Source organism: Meleagris gallopavo, chromosome 2 (genome assembly GCF_000146605.3).
Source record: "Meleagris gallopavo isolate NT-WF06-2002-E0010 breed Aviagen turkey brand Nicholas breeding stock chromosome 2, Turkey_5.1, whole genome shotgun sequence".
Lineage (NCBI taxonomy): Eukaryota > Metazoa > Chordata > Aves > Galliformes > Phasianidae > Meleagris > Meleagris gallopavo.
The window spans coordinates 35,730,060-35,738,594 of record NC_015012.2 but is presented as its reverse complement, the minus strand read 5'-3'; the positions used below and the strand labels follow the sequence as shown (position 1 = coordinate 35,738,594).

Sequence of the window (8,535 nt, the reverse complement as noted above, 5' to 3'; positions counted from 1 at the left end):
AAGGATACATCATATTTGTCAGAAACAGTAAGAAAGTATTATGATAACAAGATCTATGTTTCACTCTGTGCCAAAGTCAAATGAAGTGAGAGAAGTATAGGAGATCCTGAGACAAGCTGTGCTGCCTCTGTTTTATTGTCTGTGAAACAAAAACAAAACAGTAGCGAAGAGTTTTACTGAAGCAAATTAATTGCTATACCTTTGTCTATTCTGTGAATCTTCCCCAGTATTTTAGGGAGAGAAGGTGGTGGAAAGAAAGGAAAGCAGGAAACACTTCAGAATTCTTCTCCAGAAAAGATTTCTTTCCGTGCTGGAGTATGTCTAATCTTTGGATCACAATTTTCCTCTTATAATTGCAAATAGATCAACAGAATGTGAATTGTCCCTTTTGATAATCAAATTTTATTTTAAATATAAGATTCTATTTGGATCAGAAAGAAAATGTTTTGGCTTAAGTGTCAAGTAACTACAATGAGAATCCGAAGTTCATTTTATCTGGTATCCTCCCATTTGGAAGGACTTAACTTGCATTTCGATTTTGTGGTGGTCCATAGCAAAAACTGGGAAGCGATTGCCAGGTGTTCTGCCTCAGAGATGCAGTATTGGAATATCACATCGAAGGATATAGTCTGGAAATTAGATAGGAAAGTAACAGCAACTCTAATTTTATCAAGTTCTTATAAAATGCACAAGTAAATATAGTCTCAACTTTTAGGAAAAAAAAGATGAATTATTTTAAGACAGCCTTTGAAAAACTGTGTGTCAATACTCAGTTACACTGAGGACAACTTCCATCACTGTTTTTGATAGAAAGGCTATTAGATTTCTCAGCAGAGACAAGGGCACAAGATTAAATTCTCTCCACTGAATTAGGAGTCATCTGTGCTGATCATTGTGTGTGCAAAGTTGTGACAGAGACAGAAAAGTCTAACCAAATGCCTTCAACTGTTTACAAGAAGGGTAGCTATGTCTAAGGAGGCATTTGAACCAAGGGTTCTCTGTTTCAGTTTTTCTGCTCTTATGTTGAGTTAACTGGAGGAAACTCTGAAATTGAAATATTGTTTATTTTTGAGAAAATTTAGGAAAGTATATCCTTCCTTACAGATCTAGCCTGGAAGATCAATTTAGTCCAGGTGAGTTTACTCAACCAATGTATAATGTGCTATAAAGCTTCCGATGTTCAAGAATAGTTTTTGGTAAGCTACTTTTGGTGTTATTAAAAATATCATTTTTCATTGTCTTACTAAAGTCTGCAGTGCCGTATAGTTCTAGACAATGAAAACTGATTGTACCAAAACATAGCAGATCATGGTGAATGTTTTCTTTTATGCAGGTGACAAGTATCTATACTGTATTTAATATGCTGTGCAGTCTATTCAGAGAGATTGACAAAGATCATTTGTACCAGGGTTTATGATGCTTGTCTTTTTTCAAGTCTACTTCACAGAAAATCAGTAACACAAGCATGAATTCATGGAGAATTTGGAGAAAAACAAAATGTCATAGTGTGATGATCAGGGGATGGACAGTGATTTTTCTTATTAGAAGGAGGAGAAATGCTCCGTAGTGCAAGAATGAATTCCATAACTCTACTTCCTTCTTACGACTTTGCTGTCCAAATAAGAAGGGAAAAAATAAAGGTGTGCTGAAGAGGATGAGAAACTGTGGGCACTGGATAGCAAAGAGAATAGGTTCCTGAAAACAAATTAAAGCTTTAAAACAGTATTAAGGAAAAAGGTGACTGTACTTGTTTGATCTAAGACCTAAATATATTTGGGAATCTAACACAGACATTCATGTTCATTTATGTATTTTGTCTTGCTGCATACATATGTTTTTTTTTTTCTCTGCTATGTAGGTGATTGATTGCTAGAACTCCATACAAGGTGGTATACATATTTTCACTGTTCTATTCTTCTGCAATGGAGGTATAAAGGTTTTGACAGGAACAGAAGTAATTTTCTTCTCAGTGCCTCCTTTGGTGTTATGATCTGGATTTGTGATGATTGTAGTGGTGATAACAGTTTTAGTTATTGCTCAGCAGTGCTTATTCAGAATCAAGGGTATTTCATCTTCTCAAACTGACCTGCAAGTGAGGTGAGTGTGCACAAGGACCTGGGGGAGGAGGACACAGCCAGAACATCTGAACAAGACCGGCCAAAGGAATATCTCACACCATATAGTCTTGTACTTGGCAATGCTGGGATAAAGAAGAGGGGGAGGGATTATTCAGAGTGATGGCATTTGTTTTGCTGAGTAAACATCATGAGCAATGAAGCACACGCCTGAACATTGGCCAGATGATGGGAATTCCTGTTTTTTCTTTACTCGTGCATGCTGTTTGTGCTGTACCTAATAAGCTAGCTTTGCCTCAACCCTCAAGTTTTCTCACTTATATCTTTCTTAATATTTTCCTGATCCTGCAGGAGAACAACTGTGTGGAGCTGCCTACTGAGTATAAGCCACAACAAGAGGAAAAATATATTCCCAGAGTGCTTACAAAGCTGCAGCAGAGGGAAATGGCTTGAAATTTAATGTCTGGGTCTGGTTCTCTAGGGAAGTCATGCTGCAGCTTCCCTTTGGTATGATGAGGTTACAGAGGTAGTATCTGCACCTGGCATTCATTCAGATCAAGAAAAATGTATGAACATATGGTCTTAACACTGTGGATTGAAAAAGCAGCTCTGTGTAGGTATGCACCTGGGGTCTATAAAATGCTTGCTAGTTGAGATAATTACAGTAAAGTTTATCATTAAAAGAACCTGATTTAGTTTGCAACCTTAAAATCAGTTATTTCTGTGTGGTAGTTCTATGGACATGAGTGCTTCTATTTTTCACATTGTCGTCTTGAACACATGAAAGTCCTTTAGGATGCAGTTTAAAGGACACAAACAACAGCAACAACAAAAAAAAAAACTAAGAACAAAATGAATTAGGATACTATATGGACGTTGTTGATGCTTTTGTCTAGATAAGAATGTTCTTTATAAGAGATTGTTAATGTCATGTCAGTTGAAGATTCCTGACTTGGTTTGAATTTCTGAATGAAGGCCTGAATGAACTGTTTTTGACAGAAGCGAAGACTTCCAAGGATTTTCATCCTCTTTGGGCTTTCCTTGGAGAGTGTAGACTTAAAAAAAAAAAAAAAAAAAAAAAAAGAGATATTTCTAAATAACTTTCCTTGAAGATGTTCCTTTCTGGGAGAAGTACCAAGACACATTGCTAGGACACAGTGAAGAAGCTGCTTTGAACACTAGCCTGTCATGTCAAGGAACTAGATTGGTTTATTGCACTTTATCACACAAATGTGAAACTGAGGCACTAAATGACTTCACCTACGTCCCATGGAAATTCAAATCAGGAGAGATTTCAGTCTATATTTCACTCATTTGGCCCAAGAATAAAGTTATTCTTCTCTCCACTGGATATTCTGTCTGAGACTTATCTGAAGTATGACTAATTGCACAACACTGAAAATTGAAATCTAAATTACCATTGTCTTTTTCCTTTTCTTTGAATGTATACATTGTCCTTATTGTATTGCTGTCTATTATTGATCCAGTGCATCTAGTCTATGCAAAATTTACAGCCACAGTCAGTGCTATAACTGCAGCAAGTCACATTAGCAGCTAGGTTTGAATAGAGAAGTAATTTGTTCTCAGGAGTGAATTAATACAAATATATATATTTTTCCCAGAACCCAAACTAAATTTGCCTCATAAATAATGTAGCTGCTTATTTCTAACTTTAAAAATTGTTCTAAAATCATGCAACTTTTACTAAAGTTGGAAGTAATGAAACCTCACAAGAAATGCCGAATTTCCTGGAAATTTTGGCTAGATTTTATTTTTTGCTAATTATACTCATAGATGACAATTTAGTGAAACTGGAAGATTAGTTCTGTGGGGAGAGGAAATTTTCTCAAATTAGGCAGACAATTAAAAGTCAGACTTCCAAATTTTCACTGATTTTTTTTTTTAATGATTTATTTCCTGTTTTGATCAATTCAATTTAGGAACTTTTACGCAAAACTTGGGGAGTTAAATCCCTTGTTTGAAGGGATTTGCTTGGTTGAAAATAGTGGACTTTTATTCCTGCAGCCCCTCTCCCCTGATTAATTGCATTAGGGTTTGGAAGTAATATTTAGGTTCTGCCACTACCTACTGAGCAAACCAAAAATTTTCATGTTTAAACACGGTCATTCTTATGAAGTACTGAAAAAATATTTTGGAAGTTTGCTCATCAAAGCAGCTATGTCTTTTTCACTTGAATATAACTGAAGGCTATTGAAATAGAATGGGGAAAAAAAAAAGAGCCTGACTGAAGCAATTAAAAGGAGCTTTCATGATTGCTCAGGGAGATTTAGGCAAAACCTCATTTTTAAAAGAAATGTTAAGGCATTAGTTTTTTTGACAAAAATATCTTATTTAAAAGTGAAGTTAATTTTTTTTTTTAATTAAATGTAATGTTCTTTTCAATGTCTTATTCTTAACAAATGTCTTAAAAGACCCCTTCTATTTTTATATCACGGGTTTATTTTATAGTTTGCTTGGTTGCTCTCATTTGTTTTAATGAATGTTAAATATAAAACTATACAGATATGAGGTTTGTATGCTTGTTGAGGTGGAGGGGGAAAAAAGCATTAGATAATATTGAAAAGTTGCTAACGGTACTACAAGGAAATGCCATTTTATTAAAATGGCAAATATCAGACAAAATAAATGCAGTATCAGATCTTTTGAAGCCTCTTGGTCTTTTCTGTTGATTTATTTTTTTGTTGGTTGGTTTGTTGTTTGTTTTCACGTACAAACTGTGAATCTTTATATTCCTGATGGAAAATATGTTCTATCTGTACAAAGAAATCCTGTTCGTGTATGAACTTCAGAATGTATTCTAAAATCTGCTGAGTCATTCTCTTGAAGGTGATAATTATACAAATCAATTCTCATTTAACTGGGCTCAAAAAAAAAAAAGTGTAAAGTTAAATACCAGGTTAAGATGGGAAATTAAAGTAAGCAACCATGAAAGGCCTTGTTATGACTCACTGTCAATAAGCCAAACTGTCCTCTAAAGTCTTAGTGTTTTCCTTATGACCATTTCTATTACAATGAAAGAAGTGCTGTGAGAATATGTGTTAATAAAGTAGATTATCCCTCAGTGATATTAAAGAATTCAGTGTTCCAGAAGTATAGCTAGATATGAAAATTTCTATATCCTCTACTCATTGTCCTCTTCCAGTGAAATGAAGAAGCCTTAGTGGCTAAAGCAAGATAGACTGAACAGAAATGCTCTTCATTTTAGTAATGGAAAAAAGTCTTTTTTTCGTAATATGGAAATAAGGGGAAGAATATCCCATCGATATACTACCAACTATGAAGCTCGTGTTCCACAGGACTGATTCAGGAAATTAGAAAAACAGCCAAAATGCTACCAGCTGCTATTTCATTATTTTGCTTCATACATATTGATTATAAGCATGTTACCACTTTAGTATTACTGAGTCACTTAAAATACAATGTTATTTGTTTTCTTTTTTAACATCTGATTTCTCAAAATCTGAAAACTACTGTCTATGAGGTATATACTGACAGAATAGGGAAATTAGTTCATTACTTTTTAATTACAAAGAGAGAACACAAAATACTGTTAGAAATTTTATCCTTCTTCTGATAATCTATTTCCAGAAATGTTTATTGTTGCATTACATAAAGAGTGAACCTTATGGCAACAGAAGAGATGTATTTGTCAGAGGAAAATATTTCTCATATGTAATCTTACTGGAGTAGACATTCAAGAATAATTATGAATGTGTTTTATTTTTAGTTTGTAAAGCTCTCTTTTTGTGATTTAGTTCTGCTAGCTTGTTTGTTTGCTTGTTTTCCTCCTCAAAAAATCAAGATGACGTATGCAAAATTAATTCAAAAGGAAGACACTTGGCTTACTTATGAATCTGTGTTTTGTCATAAGGAATACTTAAGTGTCTATTTAATGTTAAAAATAGTTCTATAGTGGTTTCCCTTTATTTATTACTCCATGTTTTTTGCTCCATGTTGTTCTTATCAGCAGATTTCTCATAGGAAGTGGTTGTGGTTTTGCTTTTATTGTCTGTTTACTTGTTGTTTTGATTTTACTTTTGAAAACTAGATAGTGGAGCTGACAAGAAAAAATGATCATTTGAAATAATCTGTCTTCAAACATTTTTTTCAAGGGTAAGGAGAACTTCAACTAACCCAAGTAAGTGTATTATGTTTCTTAAATATTGTATTTGTCATTTAAATGTCTGCAAATGTTCAACCATTACTCCAGCAGATCCTGTGTTTCTTTCAAGTCCTATATCTATTATAAGAGTATATGTTCTGGCTACCACAAGTATCATCAGTATCTGACACCAGAAAACTACCACAATGGCTGCTGTTCATTTCAGGAGTTTCTGTTTTTATTAATAATATTTTATGGACTTGATCTTTTCATTTTTCCCCTGAAATTTCTCACAATCAACATGGTATTGCAAGAAGAAGTACATTTAAGTAATAAGATTATCACTGTTTTATGGAGTGGGAACACTTCTATACTAAGGATGATTCACATGAAATTTCTGCTTGGAAAAAACTGTCATCTTGAGAGAGATAACAAACTATACAACTGTGACAGGTATGAAAAAGATAAATATAGAATGATTATTTATTGCTTTTCTCTATCTGAGTGTTATGGTTTGGTACCAAGCTGAAAACAAAAGCAAGCCCTTTTTCTCCACGGGAGGACCTATTTTTACAGGGACTTCTCAGACACCAAAAGTGTAAGCAGGAAAAAAAAAAAAAGAAACACCACATGAATTCACATAAGGTAGATGGAGTTCAGGCTGTTATCGATGATGGCTTGAATTCAAATTCTAGGTCTGTAAATTGCTAGATTACTGATTGCTGAGAAGATAAACAAAAGATCATAGACTTTTTCTGTTCTTATTACCTAATCCTTCTGTTGGAAACTCCCAGGCAGATGGCTTGCTACACTTATGATCTGACCTATTTTCTTGGTTGTGTAACCTGTCAACCAGGAAGGAAGCTAAGAAATAAATTGCAGTCCTGATGGGAACTAGAACGGTAGTGCTGGAGATGACACTAATCAGTTGACTGTGTAAACAAATCTCCTCCACTAGCCATGTGTAGTCTTCTACCTGATTGTGTGGAACAGTTGGTGAGCACACATTACATATATATAGGTCACTTTGAGAGTAATGCCTCTTGTTTATTCAAAGTTCTCTTTTCAGAAGATATCCTTCTGTCTTTGTAGAACAAAGCATTTCTTGAAGGAAATTGACTCTACAGGTTCAGGCCTTTCTAGCTGTGCTATAGTGAGAAATATTGTTAGACTTATTTGTGTACCTTTTGATGAGTAACCTTACTATTCATATTCATTCATTTATCAAGATCATAAAGATCATCGCTTACATTGTAAACACTGTAATATTACCTAACGCTTTTTATTCTTTAAAACTTTCCATTTCTTTTTGCTAGATTCATAAAGAAATTTTGATGTTCAAATATTTGGACGCAGATGGAGTGAAAGGTTAAAGGTTAAATGTAAAACTCATTTCAGTAAAAATGTAGAGATTCCTACTATTTTCAGAGAGAACATTTATAAGCTTCGGATTCACTAAGTGCCTATGAGTCAGGTGAGACAGGCCAAACAAGACATCTCATCTCCTTATATAAATAGTACAGAAAGAAGTCTTGATGTGATTATTCTATCACTGACAGTCACACAGATAGGGAAGACTCCAGTCTAAGAAGGTCACCTTCTTCATGTTAATTATGCAGTTTCTAAACAAAAATATTGAACTAGATAGCTATGGTTAGATGTCTATATTCAGAAGAATTAAAGAGTATTCAATGCCAATAATCTTGAATCCTTAAATATAGGCAAAAGTAATTCATGAGGGCAGAAATCTCCTGGAATCAAATCGTTTTTAATATCTATGCCTATTTACCTCTTGAATTTTAGGCTGAAGAGAGAGTTGGCCTTTAAAATTCTACTTTCTGTCTTTCGAGTCCACAGGTAGCAAACTCATTGGATGGCTGGTTATTAATCAACCTGAAGGAAATCTGCTGTGAGAAAATGTGTATAGATCTATAACACACCTACAGTTAGAAAAATAAAAATGAAAGTACCACTTGTGTCACTAGAAGGCTGCTGATAGGTAAGCCAAAAACATTAGAAATAAAGCCAGAAACCCAAAGAGAAGGTGTGGATGAGGAAAGTTACTGCAAAGTAAGCCTGAATGTTGATTTATAACACCCTACTAGTTCAGAAGAATTGGCCAGAGGATTTCACATACTTGCACTATGAAAATGCAGGTAGCTACTTTTCACAGCAAGACCAAACTGCCTTGTATTTGTCATGTGTGGAAACATAAATTCCTGCTATCCTAAGGCTCTGAGGTGGCTTGCATGCTAAAATGCCCCTTTTCTCTTTTCCCCCTTAAAAAGGGAAAGGAGAAAAACAATGATCTCTTTGGAATTAAATTTGTTCAAGCTT

The 8,535-nt window shown here is 34.4% G+C and overlaps 1 long non-coding RNA gene across 1 annotated transcript; it reads left to right on the top strand.

Moving 5' to 3' along the window:
• Nucleotides 1–1,102: 1,102 nt before the first annotated feature.
• LOC109366418 lies at nucleotides 1,103–3,136 on the top strand. The gene is made up of 3 exons (XR_004159049.1): nucleotides 1,103–1,133; nucleotides 1,859–2,097; nucleotides 2,427–3,136. It is a non-coding gene; the product is annotated as an uncharacterized LOC109366418 (long non-coding RNA).
• Nucleotides 3,137–8,535: the final 5,399 nt, after the last annotated feature.